The sequence below is a fragment of the Mesoplodon bidens genome, assembly GCF_964165515.1.
Source record: "Mesoplodon bidens genome assembly, chromosome: 2".
Classification (NCBI taxonomy): Eukaryota; Metazoa; Chordata; class Mammalia; order Artiodactyla; family Ziphiidae; genus Mesoplodon; species Mesoplodon bidens.
Genome location: NC_138177.1, coordinates 53771512 through 53795516, shown reverse-complemented (window position 1 = coordinate 53795516; position 24005 = coordinate 53771512). Strand labels below are relative to the sequence as shown.

Sequence of the window (24005 nt, the reverse complement as noted above, 5' to 3'; positions counted from 1 at the left end):
ATAAAATAGTGGAAATAACTACTGCAGAGCAGAATAAAGAAAAAAGAATGAAAAGAACTGAGGACAGTCTCAGAGACCCCTGGGACAACATTAAATGCACCCACATTCGAATTATAGGGGTTCCAGAAGAAGAAGAGAAAAAGAAAGGGACTGAGAAAATATTTGAAGAGATTATAGTTGAAAACTTCCCTAATATGGGAAAGGAAATAGCTAATCAAGTCCAGGAAGCACAGAGCGTCCCATACAGGAAAAATCCAAGGAGAAACACGTCAAGACACATATTAATCAAACTGTCAAAAATTAAATACAAAGAAAACATATTAAAAGCAGCAAGGGAAAAACAACAAATGACACACAAGGGAATCCCCATAAAGTTAACAGCTGATCTTTCAGCAGAAACTCTGCAAGCAAGAAGGGACTGGCAGGACATTTTTAAAGTGCTGAAGGAGAAAAACCTGCAACCAAGATTACTCTACCCAGCAAGGATCTCATTCAGATTTGATGGAGAAATTAAAACCTTTACAGACAAGCAAAAGCTGAGAGGGTTCAGCACCACCAAACCAGCTTTACAACAAATGCTAAAGGAATTTCTCCAGGCAAGAAACACAAGAGAAGGAAAAGACCTACAATAACGAACCCAAAACAATTAAGAAAATGGGAATAGGAACACACATATCGATAATTACCTCAAATGTAAATGGACTAAATGCTCCCACCAAAAGACACAGATTGGCTGAATGGATACAAAAACAAGACCCATATATATGCTGTCGACAAGAGACCCACTTCAGACCTAGAGACACAAACAGAGTGAAAGTAAGGGGATGGAAAAAGATATTCCATGCAAATGGAAACCAAAAGAAAGCTGGAGTAGCAGTTCTCATATCAGTCAAAATAGACTTTAAAATAAAGACTATTAGAAGAGACAAAGAAGGACACTACCTAATGATCAAGGGATCGATCCAAGAAGAAGATATAACAATTTTAAATATTTAGGCACCCAACATAGGAGCACCTCAATACATAAGGCAAATACTAACAGCCATAAAAGGGGAAATCGACAGTAGCACATTCATAGTAGGGAACTTTAACACCCCACTTTCACCAATGGACAGATCATCCAAAATGAAAATAAATAAGGAAACACAAGCTTTAAATGATACATTAAACAAGATGGACTTAACTGGTATTTATAGGACATTCCATCCAAAAACAAAAGAATACACATTTTTCTCAAGTGCTCATGGAACATTCTCCAGGATAGATCATATCTTGGGTCACAAATCAAGCCTTGGTAAATTTAAGAAAATTGAAATTGTATCAAGTATCTTTTCCGACCACAATGCTATGAGACTAGATATCAATTACAGGAAAAGAGCTGTAAAAAATACAAACACATGGAGGCCAAACAATACACTACTTAATAACGAAGTGATCACTGAAGAAATCAAAGAGGAAATCAAAAAATACCTAGAAACAAATGACAATGGAGACACGACAACCCAAAACCTAGGAGAGGCAGCAAAAGCAGTTCTAAGAGGGAAGTTTTTAGCAATACAATCCTACCTTAAGAAACAGGAAACATGTCGAATAAACAACCTAAACTTGCACCTAAAGCAATTAGAGAAAGAAGAACAAAAAAACCCCAAAGTTAGCAGAAGGAAAGAAATCATAAAAATCAGATCAGAAATAAGTGAAAAAGAAATGAAGGAAACGATAGCAAAGATCAATAAAACTAAAAGCTGGTTCTTTGAGAAGATAAACAAAATTGATAAACCATTAGCCAGACTCATCAAGAAAAAAAGGGAGAAGACTCAAATCAATAGAATTAGAAATGAAAAAGGAGAAGTAACAACTGACACTGCAGAAATACAAAAGCTCAGGAGAGATTACTACAAGCAACTCTATGCCAATAAAATGGACAACCTGGAAGAAATGGACAAATTCTTAGAAATGCACAACCTGCCAAGACTGAATCAGGAAGAAATAGAAAATATGAACAGACCAATCACAAGCACTGAAATTGAAACTGTGCTTAAAAATCTTCCAACAAACAAAAACCCAGGACCAGATGGCTTCACAGGTGAATTCTATCAAACATTTAGAGAAAAGCTAACACCTATCCTTCTCAAACTCTTCCAAAATATAGCAGAAGGAGGAACACTCCCAAACTCATTCTACAAGGCCACCATCACCCTGACACCAAAACCAGACAAGGATGTCACAAAGAAAGAAAACTACAGGCCAATATCACTGATGAACATGGATGCAAAAATCCTCAACAAAATACTAGCAAACAGAATCCAACAGCACATTAAAAGGATCATACACCATGATCAAGTGGGGTTTATTCCAGGAATGCAAGCATTCTTCAATATACGCAAATCAATCAACGTGATACACCACATTAACAAACTGAAGGAGAAAAACCATATGATCATCTCAATCGATGCAGAGAAAGCTTTCGACAAAACTCAACACCCATTTATGATAAAAAACCTGCAGAAAGTAGGCATAGAGGGAACTTTCCTCAACATAATAAAGGCCATATATGACAAACCCACAGCCAGCATCGTCCTCAATGGTGAAAAACTGAAAGCGTTTCCAGTAAGATCAGGAACAAAACAAGGTTGCCCACTCTCACCACTCTTATTCAACACAGTTTTGGAAGTTTTAGCCACAGCAATCAGAGAAGAAAAGGAAATAAAAGGAATCCAAATCGGAAAAGAAGAAGTAAAGCTGTTACTGTTTGCAGATGACATGATACTATACATAGAGAATCCTAAAGATGCTACCAGAAAACTACTAGAGCTAATCAATGAATTTGGTAAACTTGCAGGATACAAAATTAATGCACAGAAATCTCTGGCATTCCTATACACTAATGATGAAAAATCTGAAAGTGAAATCAAGGAAACACTCCCATTTACCACTGCAACAAAAAGAATAAAATTTCTAGGAATAAACCTACCTAAGGAGACAAAAGACCTGTATGCAAAAAATTATAAGACACTGATGAAAGAAATTAAAGATGATACAAATAGATGGAGAGATGTACCATGTTCTTGGATGGGAAGAATCAACATTGTGAAAATGACTCTACTACCCAAAGCAATCTACAGATTCAATGCAATCCCTATCAAACTACCACTGGCATTTTTCACAGAACTAGAGCAAAAAATATCACAATTTGTATGGAAACACAAAAGACCCTGAACAGCCAAAGCAATCTTGAGAACGTAAAATGGAGCTGGAGGAATCAGGCTCCCTGACTTCAGACTATACTACAAAGCTACAGTAATCAAGACAGTATGGTACTGGCACAAAAACAGAAATATAGATCAATGGAACAGGATAGAAAGCCCAGAGGTAAACCCACGCACATATGGTCCCCTTATATTTGATAAAGGAGGCAGGAATGTACAGTGGAGAAAGGACAGCCTCTTCAATAAGTGGTGCTGAGAAAACTGGACAGGGACATGTAAAAGTATGAGATTCGATCACTCCCTAACACCATACACAAAAATAAGCTCAAAATGGATTAAAGACCTAAATGTAAGGCCAGAAACTATCAAACTCTTAGAGGAAAACATAGGCAGAACACTCCATGACATAAATCACAGCAAGGTCCTTTTGGACCCACCTCCTAGAGAAATGGAAATAAAAACAAAGATAAACAAATGGGACCTAATGAAACTTAAAAGCTTTTGCACCGCAAAGGAAACCATAAACAAGACCAAAAGACAACCCTCAGAATGGGAGAAAATATTTGCAAATGAAGCAACGGACAAAGGATTAATCTCCAAAATTTATAAGCAGCCCATGCAGCTCAATAAGAAAAAAACAAACAACCCAATCCAAAAATGGGCAGAAGACCTAAATAGACGTTTCTCCAAAGAAGATATATAGACTGCCAACAAACACATGAAAGAATGCTCAACACCATTAATCATTAGAGAAATGCAACTCAAAACAACAATGAGATATCATCTCACACCAGTCAGAATGGCCATCATCAAAAAATCTAGAAACAATAAATGCTGGAGAGGGTGTGGAGAAAAGGGAACACTCTTGCACTGCTGGTGGGAATGTGAATTGGTACAGCCACTATGGAGAACGGTATGGAGGTTCCTTAAAAAACTACAAATAGAACTACCATATGACCCAGCAATCCCACTACTGGGCATATACCCTGGGGAAACCATTATTCAAAAAGAGTCATGTACCAAAATGTTCATTGCAGCTCTATTTACAATAGCCCGGAGATGGAAACAACCTAAGTGTCCATCATCAGATGAATGGATAAAGAAGATGTGGCACATATATACAATGGAATATTACTCAACCATAAAAAGAAATGAAATTGAGTTATTTGTAGTGAGGTGGATGGACCTAGAGTCTGTCATACAGAGTGAAGTAAGTCAGAAAGAGAAAGACAAATACCGTATGCTAACACATATATATGGAATTTAAGAAAAAAAGTGTCATGAAGAACCTAGGGGTAAGACAGGAATAAAGACACAGACCTGGGGCTTCCCTGGTGGTGCAGTGGTTGAGAGTCTGCCTGCCGATGCAGGGGACACGGGTTCGTGCCCCGGTCTAGGAAGATCCCACATGCCGCGGAGTGGCTGGGCCCGTGAGCCATGGCCTCTGAGCCTGCGCGTCCAGAGCCTGTGCTCCGCAACGGGAGAGGCCACAATAGTGAGAGGCCCGCGTACCGAAAAAAAAAAAAAAAAAGACACAGACCTACTAGAGAATGGACTTGAGGATATGGGGAGGGGGAAGGGTAAGCTGTGATACACAACCAAATATAAGGTCGCTAGCTAGTGGGAAGCAGCCGCATAGCACAGGGAGATCAGATCGGTGCTTTGTGACCACCTGGAGGGGTGGGATAGGGAGGGTGGGAGGGAGGGAGACGCAAGAGGGAAGAGATATGGGAACATATGTATATGTATAGCTGATTCACTTTGTTATAAAACAGAAACTAACACACCATTGTAAAGCAATTATACTCCAATTAATATGTAAAAAAAATGTCATGAAGAACCTAGGGGTAAGACAGGAATAAAGACACAGACCTACTCGAGAATGGACTTGAGGATATGGGGAAGGGGAAGGGGAAGCTGTGACAAAGTGAGAAAGTGGCATGGACATATATACACTACCAAACGTAAAATAGATAGCTAGTGCGAAGCAGCCACATGGCACAGGGAGATCAGCTCGGTGCTTTGTGACCACCTAGAGGGGTGGGATAGGGAGGGTGGGAGGGAGGGAGACGCAAGAGGGAAGAGATATGGGAACATATGTATATGTATGACTGATTCGCTTTGTTATAAATCAGAGACTGACATGCCATTGTAAAGCAATTATATTCCAATAAAGATGTAAAAATAAAAAATATAAATGGTTTAAAAAAGCAAGTAAATATCTATGTATTGCTAGAAAAGAGATAATTTAATGATGAGCTTTCTTTATTAGTCATATTTTATACTGTTAGAAGAATGAGACTGTCAACTGAGTTCTGTCCCCCCAAAATTCATACATTCAAGCTCTAACAAAGTGATGGTATTTGGAGATGGGGCCTTTGGCAGGTAATTAGATTAAATGATGTCTTGAGGATTAGGCTCTGTTAGTGCCCCTATAAGAAGAAACCAGAGAATGTTTTCTGTCTCTCTCCAACATGTGAGGACACAGTGAAAAGACAGTTGTCTGCAAGCCAGCAAGAGAGCCCTCACCAGGCACTGAATTGGCCAGCACCATGAGTTTAGACTTCCAAGCCTCTAGAACTGTGAGTTGTTAAAGTCACTAAGCCTATAGTATTATGTTATGGCACCTTGAGCTATAAGAGTACTAAATGGAAGAGACATGGAGGAACCCTAAACGCATATTGCTAAATGAAAGATGCCAACCTGAAATGGATACATACTGTATGATTTCGGCTATATGACATCCTGGAAAACGTAGGGCACTTAACCTATTCTGTATGATACTGTAATGGTCAATGCTTGTCATACATTCGTCAAAACCCATAGGATATACAACAGAGTAAACTGTAATGTAAACTATGGATATTAGTTAATAATAATGTATGAACATTGGCTCATCAATTGTAAAAAAAATGCCCCCACACTAATGCAAGACGTTAATAATACGGGAAACTGTGGTTTGGGGAATAGATGTGAGGGGGTGTATGGGAACTCTATACTCTGCTCAAAAATTCTCTTTAAACTTAAAACTACTGTAAATATAGTCTACCAATTTATTTAAACAAAATAAATCTAAGTTGCCTCATCATGTTGTGAGGTTATTAACCATCTTATAGTTTTTCTATTTTCTATTTCTAAAGACCTACTTCTTTAATGTTCATTTCTATCTTCTTTTATCCTTGTAAAAAATATATCAAATGTTTTGTATTATTTCACCTCCCAGCCTATTATCTTTTTAGTTATATGTCTTTCACAAACATTCATTAGAAACTACATTAGATATCCTTGACTTATTACACTCTATGCCCATTACTATTTTCACCACCTCCCTCGCAATGCTTGAACCTTGGCTATGACCCATTGTCACCTCTGGACAAATAGTTTCTGCTCTATTTTCTGTCTTCTGTCCTTCTGGGCCACTTCTGTCTACCATCATTACCCAAAGAACTGACTTTACAGATTCTATATGCCAGTGTGTAAGACTTGCAGTGTTTTAAGAAGTATCCCAACTTCATGATGATGATTTGGGGTCATTACTAAAGCATTTGGGATCATACATATTCTTTTGAGGTAGTTTTACAGGACAACGCACATTGGTATTTTTCTCCTATTAACAGAGTAGGAAATTGTGGGTTGATGTGCAGTTATTTCAATTAAGAAAGCAAGATATGAACACTGCTTCTCTGCTGGGGTACTTGGCACTGCTCTTTCTCGTGCTGGGACATATTTTGCGCCTTTACAGCCTTGCATCTAGGTGTCCTGATCAGACTAATGTTTGGCTTTATTGGATACGTTGACCAGTCTGATTGATATTCTGGTACATACAGGGTACTTGGTCATGGTTGCTCACCTCTGAACCTCAGCATCATCACCTGCAAAGTGCAACTAATAGCATATCCGCTTTGTGGGGTTTTTGTGGATTTGGCAAGCGTCATAGTGCCTGGCACATGCTGGAGACTCAGGTGATGCAGTAATTACTCAAATGTGCATTTCCAATGGATCCCTCCCACCTGGACAGCGTGACTTAACAGCCTTGGGGGAGTAAGAGCAGGACAAACAGCAAGGGCAGCATGGGCCAAGGGAAGGAGGTGAGAACTGACATGCAGGGGGCCCTCTTGCTGGTATCACCAGAGGGCCCATAGTGAGCCAGGATGTGGGGAGAGACTGGCCGGTCAGTAAGACCAGGCCAAGAAAGGCCGTGTGAGGGGGCTTAGCTTTTACCTTGTGGTAGAGGCCATCCAAAGGAGAAAGTGGAAGATGGGCAGGTATAGACTTCTCCCTTAGGAATTGTCCTCGGGGTCTGTTTATGTCCTGGCAGGGTGCGTTCAACGAGTTGGCCTCTCCAGCACATTCTAGAGAGCACTGGCCATGTCTGACCTTCTGGAGATACAGCCCTGACCTCCTGGCCACCTCACTGAGGAGAGGGCTCATGGGGGAATCAGCTTCACTCTGCATCTGTCCACCAGTCCTGCACCCTGGACCCAGGACCACTCACTTCCAAGAGGCACATCCAGCTGCCAGAGGAAGTGACATTTCCTGACTCATCTGGCTAAGAATGAGCAGAGTATCACTGACCATTCCAGGGGAGTAGCTGCCACAGAAGATCAGGATGCGTACAAGCCATAGAAGATCAGAAGGAACAAAGGTCAGTCCACGTGGGTGTTCACATGGGCGCCTCACAGTCCCCAACAGGCCCTCGAGTTTCCCTTCCAGCCCAACACACACTCCACCTGCCCACAGTCGCCTGTGCCACCATCACACAGCCCCACAGAGCTCCAAACATCCTCAAACACACAAACTCCCTACTTATAAGCAGATGCCTGACTGTGTGCCCAGAACCCTCCTGCTCCAATATACATGCACTACAAACCCCAATAAAATCACAGCCACGGTCTTGAATACAAAAACTCACCCCCAACGGCCCCTGATAATCAAACACCTAAATCCTCATACCCCACAAAAATCCACCCAACCCCATATAACCCCTCAATGCAAACACACAAACCCTTCAACAATAGCCAAATATATTCAAACCTAACTCACATACTTCTTAATATAAGACACAGCCCCCAAAATCCAAATAGAACACATACAGTCCCCACACAGCTGTCAACATCCACGTATGTACAATGCCTCAGAAGCTGAGACAAACACAAAATACCATCAGAGAGACACAACATTTCCAACCTTCTCCTAAATACTCCCCCCAGAACACATCATGACCTCACACCCCCAATACAAACATACACCCATCTCCCTCTTGAGATACTATAAACAGCCTCTGTCATATCCCCTGATTATACACACACAGCTGGCAGCCCCAATTTACACTGACAACCCCAATCTCTGCAAATTCCTCCGCATCAAAAATACACTCCCTGAACTCTTACCCTACAGGATGAGCATGTGTATAACCCCTGCACTCTGAATACACACAGATCCAACACACAAAGCATTAAAATGCATACCCCTACCTCTTCTCAAATGCCTGCACACATAGCCTCAAAACACCCAGAAGCAGTCCACCACCCAGCCACACCATGCTACACCAACCGTACACTCACAAAGTCACTCATGCCCCTCATCTCTCCCCAGATCACACATACACAGTCTCTACACCGCTTTACTATTACCCCAAACCATCCTATACCCTAAACATACATCCAAGAGTTCCCCACACAGCCCTAACCGATGATAGAGGCAGCTCTACCAGGGGCATCATGGTACCCTGAACGGGCAAATGCCGCTGAGGTAAGTGCCTCCTATGTTGCTGCATTTCTTGCTGCTGTTGCAAATCATCCCTTGACCCCACCCAGGCTGACTGGGACACCCTAAACAGGAAGTGGCAGCATAGGAGTCAGGAAGAGGAAACTCCATTCCAGGTGTTCCCTGTCACCATCCATTGCACCGAAACATCGGATGACCAGCATGAACAAGAAACAGAGACATGTAACTATACCATGATAGAAAGGCAAATTTTTCTAGAAAAAATTTGTCCAAGGGAAGGGGGAGAAGGGTGCTCCCCCTAATTATAAAGCCATGCTGTTACAATTCAAAGAAACGTCAGATACAGTCCAACAGGCATGGGGCTGCATCCATGTTGTAGCTGGATACGAAAAAGATAATTTTTCTGAAGCCCCAAATCTCGCACATGGGCCCCGCTGCCCCATTGGCCAGGAACCCAGCAGAGGACGCTTAAGGGATATAGGGACTTCTGGGACCCTTACCGGTCTCCACCAAGGGGTGGTGCCATCACACAGCTCCATCCTTCATGAGATGACTAACAGACCTCGCTGTATTGGCAGCTCTGGAGATCGGGGGTCCCTAATGACGTAAACTCGAGACCGCCCAAGCACACGTTGGAAATTTTTGCTCAGGCGCTGCAGACTCTTCAGGAGACTGGAGTGATGGGCAGCTGGCACCTCTCCGAATCCTGTACCCTGACCTCTGCCAAGGCCTGTGCCTTAGGGACCTGGCAGATCCCTGGAGCGTGGCCCTCCTCTGGCACACTTGCCCATATACTTCTCTAATTATCCGTGGGACACACATCAACAACTTTTCTTATGGCTCTCATTGGCAACTGGAGCTCAAATTACAGTGCCTCCTGGGAACCCCTCCAATTATAAGCAAGGGCCACACTTTAGATTACAAGGCATAGTAGTCAGGGGAGTAGAAAGCATTCAACTTCCATTGAATGTCACTACTGAAACAATCTTTATTAAAAATCTTTTAGGGGTGGTAGCCCCTCTGGCCCCACCCTTTCCCGTTACAGCTATGGATGCCTTGATATACTGCAACGCCATTTGGAACAAACCCAAATTCCTGGCCTTCCTGGTGGAAGCTGAAATTGGGAGCCCATAAGACTGCCACCTAGGACAGTAAATATCCCCCAATAACATGTATGACAGGGGGCTATGGGATTGCAGCCCATAATTCAGAATTTATGAAGAAAAGAAGTCATTAAACACACCATTTCTCCTTTTCAATTTCCCCATTTGGCTGCTATTAAAGCCTGCTATTAATGAGTGGTGCCTTATAATCAACTACTGAAATATAAATGCTGATCCCCACTCTTAAGGCTCCCATTTCCAACACTGTCCAGTTCATTAAGGATATCCAAAGGGCTCCAGGGAATTACTTTGCTGTGACAATCTAGCTATTATGTTCTATTCAGTACCAGTTATTAAGGAGTCCCAGCTGCAGTCTACTTTTACTTCAGAAGGCACCCAGTATGTTTTAACCTGTCTGCCTACTGGCTATCTTAACAGCCCAGCTATTGCCCACAGTCTTTGATGGCAAGACCTGGTGTCCCCTTGCACCGTCTGGCACTATACTGATGTTCTAATCCAGAGCCCCTCAGGAGACTGGTGCACAAGGCCCTAACATGGTTGGTGACCCATCTATAACATACAGGTGGGCTATTTATTGCCCCACATAAAATTCAAGGGCTGTCCACAACTATTAAATTTCTGGGCATTAACTGATCCTCTAAAAGCCAGGAAATTCCTCTTGCAGCTAAACCTCAGCTGTTAACTATTCAGCCCCCCAACACACTATAGCAAGCCCAACACGGCTTACTTAGGTCTCTCCACACTTTGGAGGCAACAAATACCACACTTGTCCATCATTCTTAGACCCATTTATGCAGCCATGTACAAACCCTCCATAGTTTACTGGCGAAGAGCTAAACAATAAGCTTTATAGCAGGCACAAAGCTCAATTAGTCAAGCTCTCCCACTGGTTCCCCCTGGCTGCTCCTTCTGGGCTGAGAATGGACTATGTGTCCCGAAGCCTTTGGACTAACACAGCTCCTCCTAGCTGCCTGTGGGCTTCTGCACCAGACGGCTGCTCTCTACACCACTACACCCCCTCAGAACCGATCTGGGAACTGGTTCGTTGGTTTTGGTCTTGGTTTTGTGTGCACTGATGCCAGAATTTGTTTGCGTCTTTTGCGTTTTGGTGTACAAAATGGGAAGTACAAAATGGGAAATACTCCATCTACCCTGAAGGAGAGCCCTTTGGGGCCTATAGTAGATAAATGGGTGTAACATAGCCCTGAGCCTATGACTAAGAAAGACATGGTATACTATTGTAATAGGGTGTGGACCCAAAATATAGGATCAGAAGGGCGGTAGCCCCTAAATGGCTCACTCAATTTTTATAGGATCTCGCTAAAGTTAGAAGTGTTTTGCAAAACAGCAAGCTGCACCGGCAGTTCTTCCAACTGCCCACCCTCCCCCCATGCCGCCATCATATTCACCACCTCCTGTTTCCCCTACCCACGGGGATCAAATAGAAGTTTCTGTGTTAACCCCCAGAGGACAGGAGCCTGATTTAGTATCACCATCGAAGACTCCACAGGCCACCCAATTTGGACCGGGAGCCACATCCACGGCAGGGCAAGTTCCCTTGTGCGGACATCCTATAAGAGGCCAGGGGACTCCCTTGGACTTGAGGCGTCCGATTCTAACTGCCCCACAGGAGCCCCAGGGAACTTTGACAGTGGGGAACGAGTTGATTGACTCTCCAATAGATACCACTCCCCAAACCCTCCCTGTTTATCTTAAGAGGCTTGTAAATATTAAACAAAGGGGAAACAAAGTCATCCTAGGAAAAACTTGCCTGTATCTTTGAGATGCAAACGTCCTTTCTGGTCTTCTCAGGAACTCTCATCTCTGCCATCTTTTTAAAATGCACCTTTTTGAAAGAGGGTAAAGTAATTTAGAAACTGACTTATCAAGGATAAATAAAAAAACCTAAGTGTCTTTTCTGTAAAAATTCAGCCATCTAGACAAGTGAGTTTGATTTGTTCCATCTGCCAGAAACCTAATTTGAATCCAACCTCTCTTTGTAAACTGATGGGCTTCACATGGCTGTACCTGACTCAGTGCTGAAATTCTGAAATGACAACCATGACGTCTCTGTATGTTTGTGTCCTTGTATGTGTCTTTGTCTTTGGATAACATTGCTGAGGTTGATTTGTGGATGAGCTCTATTTAATTGGCTTAAAGAAAAGTATGCACTTACACACCAAACTATTCTAAATACAAGAGAAACTGAGCTAAATGACCTTCAGGTTCATGTGAACTGGGAAATATTCAGTATTAATTAAGACCTGGTATTAACGTTCATTTGTTGATCTAATTAATATAGACATACTGTTAGAGTCATCAACATTAAGTATAATACTTTTAGTGTGCCTAGCTTTAATATAAGCTAAATAAAATCTTGTTATATTTGTTGCAAATTTGTCAGCAAGGAAATAACTTGATGTGAAGAAACTTTTAAGGAAAGAAAAGGCAAATGAGATAAGAGCTTTAGGTGAACTTTTTAAAATACTTATCTTTTAGGAAGATCTATCTAAAATTAATCTCTCCAGGTATTTGACCACTTGAAAGTCAGAATTGTGCTAAAGTAAGTGACAGGACGTTTATGGAAAGTGGACCCTGAAAAAAAGAGTTCTGTACGTGGTCAGGACTAAGTTTAAAATAAGTTTAATTGAGTAAATACATTTTAAAAGTAAGCTGGTGCACAACTTGAATTTCGCTTTTCTCTCTGTTAAGAAGACAAGGTTTCTTAAGATTTTGGACTGCCTTTGATACCAGATTTTAAGTTTTTCTACCTTTTAAGAGATCTGTTCTGTACTTGCCTTTGAAATCTTTTATTGTTACTTTGGCTAAGTGAATAACTATTGTTTCACAGTGACATGTGACCCTATCTGACTGTTTTAAACTCTTTTCTTATTTTTTTGACAAAACTTCCCAAATCAAATTATAATGAAGTTCCTTTGACCTCTAGCTAACTTTGGGGTGCTTCAAAGGGCCCTTGAAACACCCCAAAGAGAGATATTAACTAATTAGGTTGAATTACACGGGAAGTGTTGTCAAATAAGCAATAAATCTTCTTAGGTTATATTGTATGCCAAGTGACAAAGGTATTCTACAGATTATATGGAGTTCCTAAAATTTGGTATGTCCTGGTAAAATGTTACCAGTCAGAATTCTCTTTATTATCTGAAAGTGTTGCATGTCACCGCAGTAACCACGTTACTTTGTCAATTGCACTGTCATCAGATTTAAACGTGCCTTCTTAAGTCTTTCGCCATTGTAGACAGTTATGGTTTCACTCTGATGCCTTTGCAAAAATGCTTCCTCTTCAAGAAGATTTATAGAAAGGACCTTTGGATAAATACAAGTTTCTGATTTTCAAACCATAAAGGTGAACTGGGTAAGAACTTGAAGAATTCTAATGGGAAACCTGATGGCTTCATAAAGCTGTTAACAAAAATGATTAGTTGCACATGCCTGGGTAAAAGGGTTATAATTATGGTTATAATTTTGGTTATAATTTTTATGGTTTCTATCTGAGAAATGACTGTTTTAAATCTGTGTTTTCCAGGTGTAAGCAAAACGCTCCCCTTAAACTAATTATGACTTACAGTAATTTGTTAAATTATACCCTTGTAAGCAGAATTGAAACATTTATCTTTTTCTCTCTACATGGGTGGTCCTGCCAGTAGCATATGCTTGTCTCGAAGATTAAGCCATGCATGTCTAAGTACGCACTGCTGGTACACTGAAACAGCGGATGGCTCACTAAATCAGTTATGGTACCTCTGGTCGCTCGCTATTGCTATTGGATTACAAGTAGTTATACTGATCATTGTTCTTTGTTTCCAGATTGTTTGCTCTTTGTGTCTCCCTGCTGTACTGTGTCTTTGTTAACGGTACTAGCTGCATTACTTATATCCTGTCTACTTTATAAGATTGGTGTCTCTTCCAGTCTCTTACCCAGTATGTAACCAGGCCTCCAACAATACTTCAATGGCTAAACATCTTGAGGAAATAGACCACATTTATAACATGAAATAATTGTAATAGTGTGATTCTAGGTACAAGAGAAAGCAACAAGGGAAAATGTCTCCTGGATCATAATTAGATAGAGGATCCAGAAGATCTTTAATTATCAATAGGGCCTAATCCAAAAACTAGCACCTGGAGTGGCATAACAAGAATTCTCCCCTGACCTGGGATGAGCCTCCCAGCGCCGTGGGACAAAATTTGATCCTGAAATGTCTCCCAAATATTGGTCAAAATCCTGACCAAGGGCTTTCCCGGTGGCGCAGTGGTTGAGAGTCCGCCTGCCAATGCAGCGGACACGGGTTCGTGCCCCGGTCCGGGAGGATCCCGCATGCTGTGGAGTGGCTGGGCCCGTGAGCCATGGCTGCTGGGCCTGCGCGTCCGGAGCCTGTGCTCCGCGGCGGGGGAGGCCGCAGCAGTGAGAGGCCCGCGTACAGCAAAAAAAAAAAAAAAAAAAAAAATCCTGACCAAGAGGAGAGGATCTGAGAAATGGAATATTTCCTCACACATCAGTCATTAGCGACTACAGCCCCCCAACGTGAGCCGGTGAGCCCTGACGAAACTCAGGATATGAGAATATAGGATACAGGCCCCGGATAGCTGAGGTACATATCAAATGACTGATTTCAGTGAGCCCAGACTCTTGCATCTTCCCGTACATAGAAAAGTGCTAAATTCCTTAACTTGAGATGCTGCCTCCCAGGCTTGAAGCCCTCAAAATTCCCATCAAAGCGATCATAACTCTCAACTTTTAGGCTGAGAATATTTTTTTAAGGCTACAGGTGTAAAGGACACACTTTCCAGAGAGGAACAAAAAAAACAAAAACCCAACGTTTGGAACATTGGCACCAATGGTGGACACTCCCGGAAAGATCCATCTGACGAAGCAATTAGAAGGGCCGTCACCCCCTTTTATCCACAAGACTGTGGGATGGACATTGACAGTAGGGAATTGTAACAGGGAAGAGCCAAATCTGACTACACGTTGGATCTGTTCCTTTTACTTTAACCTTTGCCTTCTGCTGCTTTTGTTCACTAAAAGGATACTGTCTGTACCTGTACATAATGGCCTGCCTCGGGGAACCCTGTCGCTCTGTCTGAATGTTAAACCAAAGTGCCTTTGTTCAGGGAAACATATGGACTCCTTCCACCTGTGGATGGCTACAATTAAGAAGAAATTAACACATCTCCTCCCCGAGGCTGGCCATTCGAGGGGCTATTCACAAAACCTATGGCCTTCTTACTTTACCTCCTCATCTCCTCCCCATCTCTGTATTATAAAAGAAACGGGCACCCAAACCCCGATAAGATGGTGATTTTGAGACTTTACTCTGCCATCTTGTCGGTCTGCTGGCTTTCCGAATAAAGTCATATTCCTTGCCTCAACACCTCATCTCCGATTTATGGCCTGTCGTGCGGCAAGCAGAGCAAGCTTGGACTTGGTAACATCTTTACTCAGGACACGGTATCACAAAATGGGACACTGTTTTCTGTTTGTTTGTTTTGTTTTTGTTTTGGGCCGCGCCATGTGGCTCGTGGGATCTTAGTTCCTCGACCAGAGATCCAACCCGCGCTCCCTGCAGTGGAAGCTCGGAGTCCTAACCAATGGACTACCAGGGAATTCCCATGGGACACTGTTACCTTACAGTCATGGCCCTCACCTTTGTGAGACAGAGGTAGTAGTGTAGCAGGATTGAGAACGGTGTGACGTTTAAAGGTTAGGTGGTGAAAGCAGGATTTCACAGGAAGTTAATCTAGTGATACTTGCAGAGAAATGTTGTCAATTCAGCGTTAAGAAGACTGTGGACAATGTGTGCAGTTTGCAAATAAACTTCATTTTCTAGAGTCAAATCTGCCAAGGCTGCCACTAAACTTGCAGTTGTGGCTATAACCTTAAGACAACCGAGACAGGCAAAAGCAACTGAATCAAGTTGTATGCTATAACAGGCAATAGGTCTATGTTTACTACCATGCTCACACAGTTCTGCGCGGCCTGATTATGCCTTTCATGCACAAATAAAGTAAAAGGTTCTGAATAACCTAAAGTTAATCTATTAAGTAGAGATCTCTTTTCGCACTTAAAAGGGCTAATATACTTTGCCTCCAGTGGAGATCTCACCTTAAAGTATCCGGATCGGGCTTCCCTGGTGGCGCAGTGGTTGACAGTTCACCTGCCGATGCAGGGGACACGGGTTCGTGCCCGGGTCCGGGAGGGTCCCACATGCCGCAGAGTGGCTGGGCCCGTGAGCCATGGCCGCTGAGCCTGCGTGTCTGGAGCCTGTGCTCCGCAACGGGAGAAGCCACAACAGTGAGAGGCCCGCGTACAGCAAAAAAAAAAAAAAAAAAAAAAAAGTTTCCGGATCAACCTGAACCTGATCATTTGGGTAACCCTAAGGCAGGCAGCTCTTGCAGTGCTTGTTTTAGCCTTATAAAAACCTGCTTATGTTTATCTTCCCAAGCAAAGGGTTCAGGAACTAAATCTTTAACAAGTTCATAGAGTGGAAGAGGTAACAGAAAAATTTGGAACCCAGAGCTTGCAATAACCAGCTAAACCTAGAAATCCACAATGCTAGCACTTAGTTGTGAGTCTAGGAAGTTCCTGTATCAGCCTAATTCTCTCTGGAGATAGCTGAATTCCTTCAGTGCTTAGAATACGTCCTAGGTAATGAACAGCGTCTATGGATAATTGTAATTTTTCCTTTGTGTTCTTTCTCAGCTAACTGTTGCAGCAAATAAATGGAATCTTTTATGAAAGCCTTATGGAATCTTTACAGTAGCTGAGTACAGCAGGAGGTTATCTCCATATGGTAAAAAGGCTGATTTCTCAGGGAACTAGAGGGTTCTTAAATCTTGGTGAAGTACTTGGGAGGAAAAAAGAAGGGGTCCCAGTGAACCCTTGAGGCATAAAAGTGCAGGTATATTGTTGATTGTTCCAAGTAAAGGCATGTAGATATTGGCTGTTGGGCCTCCGGGATGCTGAAGAAAGGTGAACAAAGGTCTCCAACAGTAAACCATTTCAAGTCAGTTAAAGCTTGTGACAGAACGGTGGCTAGGTTTGGAACAACAGGAAAACAGGGAAAAACTATTTTTATTAACAGCTCCCAAGTCCTGGACAAATCGCCATCCTGCCAGGTTTCCAACCAGGCAAGATTGGCATGCTGCAGGGACGAGTACAGGAATGATTACCTCCTGGGCAATTAGGTCTTCTACAATAGCTATGAGACCTTGTATGACCGCAGGCTTTAATAGCTGTTGAGGAAACCTAGGGAGAGGTTTAGCTACATCTATCTGAATCTTCATAGGTTTGCATTTTTTTATTCTTCTGATGTTAACACTGTCAGAAGTAGCCCCCCAAATTGCAGGCATCTCCATCCAATTAGGGAACTTTTGTTGAACTTCCGCTTTTATGTCCAGGACAGATTGTAAGGAACATAAATGATCAGGTTCAGGCTGATCAGGAAACTTTGAGGTGAGATCTCCACTGGAGGCAAAATGTACCGACCCTTTTAAGTTAGAAAAGAGATCTCTACCGAACAGATTAACTGGGGCTATATTGCATAGCAAAAAGGAATCTTGGTTGAGATAAAAATTCTCTCTGAACTGTATTAGGTACTCCCACTATGGAAACATCCTCTTTACTCAGAGGGACCTGTTGTTCTTTGAGGGTGGGATTTAGAGTAGAAAGCACAGCTCTGGATAGGGCTAGGGGTAGGGTGTTAAAGGGTTAGGTAATTATGTTTACAGTTAGGGTTAGAGTTTAATGTAGATTTCAAAGTAAAATATGAGAGTGGGGTTTAAAGTAGAAAGCATAGCTCCAGTATCAACTAAAATTTGGCAGTTTTTCATTATATTTTCCTCTGGGCTGTTTAAGGTCATTGCTGGTAACAGTTGACCAGAGAACCTCTGGAGTTCTGCCAACCAGGGGAGAGGGTCATGGGGGGCCCTCCCTGTGAGACAGATATGAGAGCATTTGTGAAGAGTTTGCATAGGACCTTTGAGGACACCTCTTTTTCCAGTGTCCTCACTGATTACAAATGAAACATCAACTTTGGGTCATCGAATTGATCATGGACCCCTAGGAGGTTGTAATGGGGGAGGCCCAGGTGTTATTTTGTGTCCCTTGCCTTAGAGCTGTTGTAACTGTAAGGCTATGAGCTTGGTGGATTTCTGTTTGTGATCTTGCTCCAGGGTCCTTTCAAAATGCTCCGCTATAGTCACGAGTTCAGTGAGGCCTAGAGCCTCCCACCCTCTTTTCGGCCCTTTTATCAATCCACTAATCTCAGAAGATAATCCATTTACAAAGAGGGCAGTTAAAGCAGGCTGAGTGGTCTTTTTATTCCTTGGAACACCAACTGCTGTAAAAAGAGAGCTGCCAAACTGGCTCTAAAGTCTTCCACAGATTCACCCCTCTTTTGTTTGTACGAGTGAATAATAGATCGATCATTATTAGGCCAATTAATAAGAGACCAAGTGTGAGCAGGGAAGATTTTAGGAATAGCTTATAAAAGGTTAGTTGTTATTCTGCAAGCCTTTTTACGTTGAGGATCTTGAATATCATCCTAGGGATTATGTCATTTTGCTTCCCACATCCATTCTGGGATTTCACCCAGTCCTACCAACATGTGTACAAGCGGATAAAGATCTAGCAGTTTGGGGACATACGCCCTGACAGTGACTCTAAATTCTTCAAAAAATGTTGGGGGTTCCTCCCTAGGTTTAGAGAATTCTTTGACTACAGCTCTCAGTTCAGTCTTTGACCAAGGGGTAAAGGACACCTGAGGGGGCTCACCTGCAACCTCAGGTAGTTTTACTTTAAATGGCAATTGTTAAATATTCTCTTTGGGACAGAAAAGTATTTCAGACAGGAAATGAGTAACACAAGAGTCCTCGGGTGAGAACGGAAAGGGGGGGACAGTAGGAGGTACGTCTGCAGTCACATCCGTCCTACGGTCTTTTGTCTCAGGTACCTCTTGTCTCTTTAATTTTGCATTAGCTTTTTGTTCTAAGTCTCTAAACGAAGCTATTTTGGAATCTTGAAACCTTCTGTGAACTTTTACATACCAAGTAAAGCAGGCATCTCATTCTCCCTGTGCAATCTGTGAACCCTTGCTCTCTAGTGTTTTCCTTAAATGAACAATCTTCTCTAACTGCAACATGCCCCACAATGACCACTGTAATTCTAGATTAATATTAGTATAATTTTGCCATCTTTCTAAATATCTACAACCTCCAGGACCATAGTTCTTAAATATAAAATAAGCAGGTGTGCCGGAAGCTGGCATTCTCAACTCTTTGGCGATAAAAGATCTCATTTCCTTAGCTAGCCTTTGTCAACCCAAAAGAACACACAAGAAAACTGTGCCTTAATATATCAGCAGTAACAAAGAGATGTTACTATGTCCTGGACAAAAGAAGGCCTGGTATGCACCACCACCAATTCCCAGGGATCCTTGAACGGAGGAAAAAGATCCAACTGGCAAATCCCAAGGAATGGGGACTGCAAACTGATTCCAAACAAAATGGAGAACTATAGCTGCCACCAACAGCTCCAAGCATGGAAACTGGGGGCTGATTCCAAACAGATGGGCAAGTGCAGACTACACTGTCAGCAGTGCCCAGTGTGGAATCCAGGGAACAAAATTAGGGGCTACGGTTTACCACTCAAAAATATACTGGCAATAACCAAGAGATGTTACTGTGTCCTGGGAATTTCCATCTGAAAGGCTAGGGGTTTGGCCTCAGGGAGAATCCTCTACCAGCCAAACTGACCTGCCCTGTAAAGGAAAGCCAATTAGATTGGGAGCACAAACGCAAAGAGAATGGAGCTCAAACCAAGAGGAGCTTACCAACAACCTTCAGGAATGGCCAGAAAGACAGTGAACTCAAAGGAGTTGTGGGCACCACACCTGTTTCTCCTTGTCCCAAATGTTATCAGAAATTTGCTTCAGATCCCATCACTGCCACCAATATATTTACCTTTCTCTTTTTAAAAAGATAAGCATTTAATCATAAAATCATCTTGTTAGCAGTAGCAATCATAAGAGTGGATTTTAGAAAAGTGCACATACATATTTTTTTTTTTTTTTTTTTTTTTTTTGTGGTATGTGGGCCTCACGCTGTTGTGGCCTCTCCCGTTGCAGAGCACAGGCTCTGGACGCGCAGGCTCAACGGCCATGGCTCACGGGCCCAGCTGCTCCGCGGCATGTGGGATCTTCCCGGACTGGGGCACGAACCCGTGTCCCCTGCATCGGCAGGCGGGCTCTCAACCACTGCGCCACCAGGGAAGCCCAAGAAAAGTGCACATACATATTTTTATACAGAACATTTCTGGAGGGATACATATTAAACTGTTAGTGGCCACCTCTGCATGCCACCAATGTATTAAAAAACAAAATTTAACTGAGTAAATTGGAAGACTTACTTTGAATTTTGAATAAATTGGCTTTATTAAACCATTCATGAATCAGGCAGCATCTCATCTGATAGAAAGGGAGATACTCCAACGGGTTACACAACATGGAAGGCTTTCTTTTTTTTTGGCCATGCCACATGACATGTGGAAATCTTAGTTCCCCCGACCAGGGATCGAACCCATGCCCCGTGCATTGGAAGCGTGGAGTCTTAGCTGCTGGACCACCAGGGAAGTCCCAGAAAGCTTGTATAGTAAGGAGGGTGGGACAAGGAAAGAAAGTCATCATCAAGGGAAAAAATGAAAGTTCACTGGAGGAAAGTAAAACTTCAGGTGACAATGGCGTCTCATTGGCTAAACTGCGGAATTTTCTATTAGCTATTTCTATTTTCTATATCTTGTTGCTGGCCAGGAAGGAAGTCTTCCCTCCTCCAGCTGGGGTAGTAAAGGGGTTGCACTTCCTCTTTGGGGTCAGTAAATGACCTCTTCCTGTGGGGGTAATTGATGATGAGGGACACGGCATGGGAGCTCCCTCTATGGGCCTTCCAGACTCCAATTCTAGTGGAGGCTTCCTTTTGTTAACATTCACAGCATGTTTTATTGGCAGGAGGAGTCACAATGAGAGAGAAAAGGCCACAAGACTCACCATAAAGAAGGCGCAGAAATGCTTGGGTGGGTCCAAGGGAGGCACAAGGTGGCTGTGGGGTCAGCTGGTGGCTACAGTGATCACATGGTTCCCTCTGATGGGTTTGCAGCTTGATGTAGAATAGTGAATAAAAGGGTCAGTTCATCCTATCAGAGAAACATGAAACTGAGATAAGCTTCCCACTGCTAGAAGCATCTTGAGCCTTCAGAAAAGAACAGAGAACATGTCTAAAGGGTTTGGGAACATCAGAGCCATATCTCCTCAGAGTGGGACGCCCCAGGCTCTCCAGGTCTCAGTCCCCAACTCTCCCTCAGTGACAAAGCCTCCCTACCTCTGTCCTTGTAAGCTCAGTGATCCCTAGAGGTCCTGCCTATCCGTGAGGTCTTAGGTTTCCATGAGACAGGTTGGTTGAGACCTAGTGATACAGTTGACCAGCCTGATACGCAACAGTTCCCACCACCCTGGGGCAGTTGGGCTCAGGGACACATGGCTCTGGACCCCATGTGGAGGGTGTCCTTGTACGTCAGCTGTGCCACAGAAGAGCCAGTAACGCCTGTAGCTGTCCAACTGATTCTCAGGGGGTTTTCCTGGGAGAGCCCTTGGTCATCTGACCTCCTAGCCAGGAAGCCCCATGACTTTCTGATTGCTGCCTGTCACGCCAACAACACACCTGTGAAGGTTCTGCTCTGCATGGCCATCTGTCCACCAGGCCCCTCCTTCTAGGGACCCAGATGCTAGAACCACACAAATGCTGAAGGAGTGTCCACCTGACTAAGGTACAGACACCCCTGTATCCATATGCATGATTTCTACTGGGAATCAACAACATTTATGGGGATTCTCTGGCCCTAAAGAACAGACCAACCTGATAGGAGCAATGCAATGATTCACAATTACCAGGGTCAATGCACATATACAAAGGCCCATAGCCCCAGATGCCCCACTCACAATTCACATAAGTGTCCCATACATACCCACCGATGCCCAAATATTCTTGCTTCATACATACATACATCCAAACATGCATATCAGTGGTACGCTGGCAAGTGATTGATAAAAAGCTCTCCGAGAAAGGCAGGAAAGACTTCACTTATGGTATCTACATGGTATAAATATTCCCAGCATGACCAATTTCAAGCTACCCACCTGACATCACTAAACACAGAGCTGGGAAGAGATATGCACCATTGACTCTCCCAAGATACTATGAACCAGTTCCAGCACATCCCATACCTTTTCCTGTGAATATCTGCACAGAATCCACTTACACCCCAAGTAGAACCCTCAACTCCCACCACAGATATATAACCAAAAAGATACCAGATATACATATGTGTTTGTACATATACATATATATATATATATTATATATATATATATATCCTGAACACACACGTGCATTTCTACCCTCACCCTGAATAAATACACAAACAGACCACCTCTTACTACCTACATTTTTACAGATGAAACCTTACTCACCCTGGATATTCACATTCCACTCTTACAACTATATATACACACACAACATGGGCCTGAAAACAAACATGTGCAACCAATATGCCATCCAGATGTACACACTGAGTACCTAAACACACAGGCTCACCAAGTACACAACTGTCTCATGTGCAACCCCAAAAAAGACCCATATGCAATCCCACAGCCCTAAAATACATAGACTCCAGGATTCCTGCACACACACATAACCTACACAGTCTACTTGTTTCCAAACACACAAACTAAACTCTCACATCTCGCAGAATACATACCCAAAAAGCCCCAGGATCTCAAAAACACACACAGACACAAATAACCTGTACTTATCAAATACAGCTGACCCTTGAACAACTACTTGGGGGTTAGGGCGCCAACCCTCCATGCAGTGGCTCTGCATCCATGGATCCTGTAGTAGTCCTGTAGTATTTACTGAAAAAGAAATCCACTATAAGTGGACCCGTGTGGTTCAAACCCGTGTTGTTCAAGGGTCAACTGTACATATAAGTCCACCTCACTAATACTGAGAACACACATACAAGCAACACCACTAAATTCTTCAGGCATTACCTTTTGAAATAGACACATAGAGGACTCTAATCCTCCTGATACACTCACAAATCACAAATACACACACCCACAAACTACTCATGAGTATACACCCCAAATGCTCAGACACACTCAAAACAGAAAAACACCGGCAACCTCTGCACTCTTACTAATATACATACACAATTCTCACACACCTATGGACACACACATGCAAATATTCCTAACCCCTGATCATATGGATCCCCTCCCAAACACTATACATTATGCTACCTCTCCAGAATACAAGCTCCCCACCACTACCCCAACATATAAACTGTATATGTGTGTGTGTATATATATATTTCTACCCTCACCCTGAATATATAGACAGACCACCTCTTACTCCTACCAAACACATGTATAAACACCCTAGCGTTCTCCAAAGAAATACACTTTGAATACTCCTAACAACTCCATACCTTATGATCAAACTTTGATAATGCATGCACCTGATGACGGACACGCACACGGATTAGAATACACAAGTAAGATACACGGAAATATCTCCAGCAAACCATTTATGAAACAACTTCCATATATCAAATTATCCCTAGCTATCAGGAGCCAGCTCACACATATGCAAGTACTAACAAATACCCGTATCACATATTTCTAATACATATAAATGCAATTGTCCATCTTCCCTGTAGAAACATAGAACCCCACCTCTCTATCAGATACACATATACTCACTTCCCAAAATACATAAGCCTAAGAGGCTCCTACTGAAAATTACAAATGCACAGCCTCAGCAAATATTCCTCCAAGTGGCCATGCCCCTTGAATACACACACAAACTCATT

The 24005-nt window shown here is 42.7% G+C and overlaps 1 long non-coding RNA gene across 4 annotated transcripts in view; it reads right to left on the bottom strand.

Moving 5' to 3' along the window:
- The window catches only part of LOC308610661, a 279944-nt gene that overhangs the window by 123757 nt on the left and 132182 nt on the right, over nt 1-24005 (bottom strand). For 3 of the 4 annotated variants that reach the window (XR_014014600.1, XR_014014602.1, XR_014014603.1), the window contains 2 exons: nt 21121-21266; nt 11829-11903 (listed from right to left, as the gene is read on the bottom strand). This is a non-coding gene — a long non-coding RNA (uncharacterized lncRNA). Of the gene's footprint in view, nt 1-11828; nt 11904-15726; nt 15866-21120; nt 21267-24005 lie in introns of all 4 variants that reach the window. The other variant, XR_014014601.1, reaches the window with a different exon arrangement.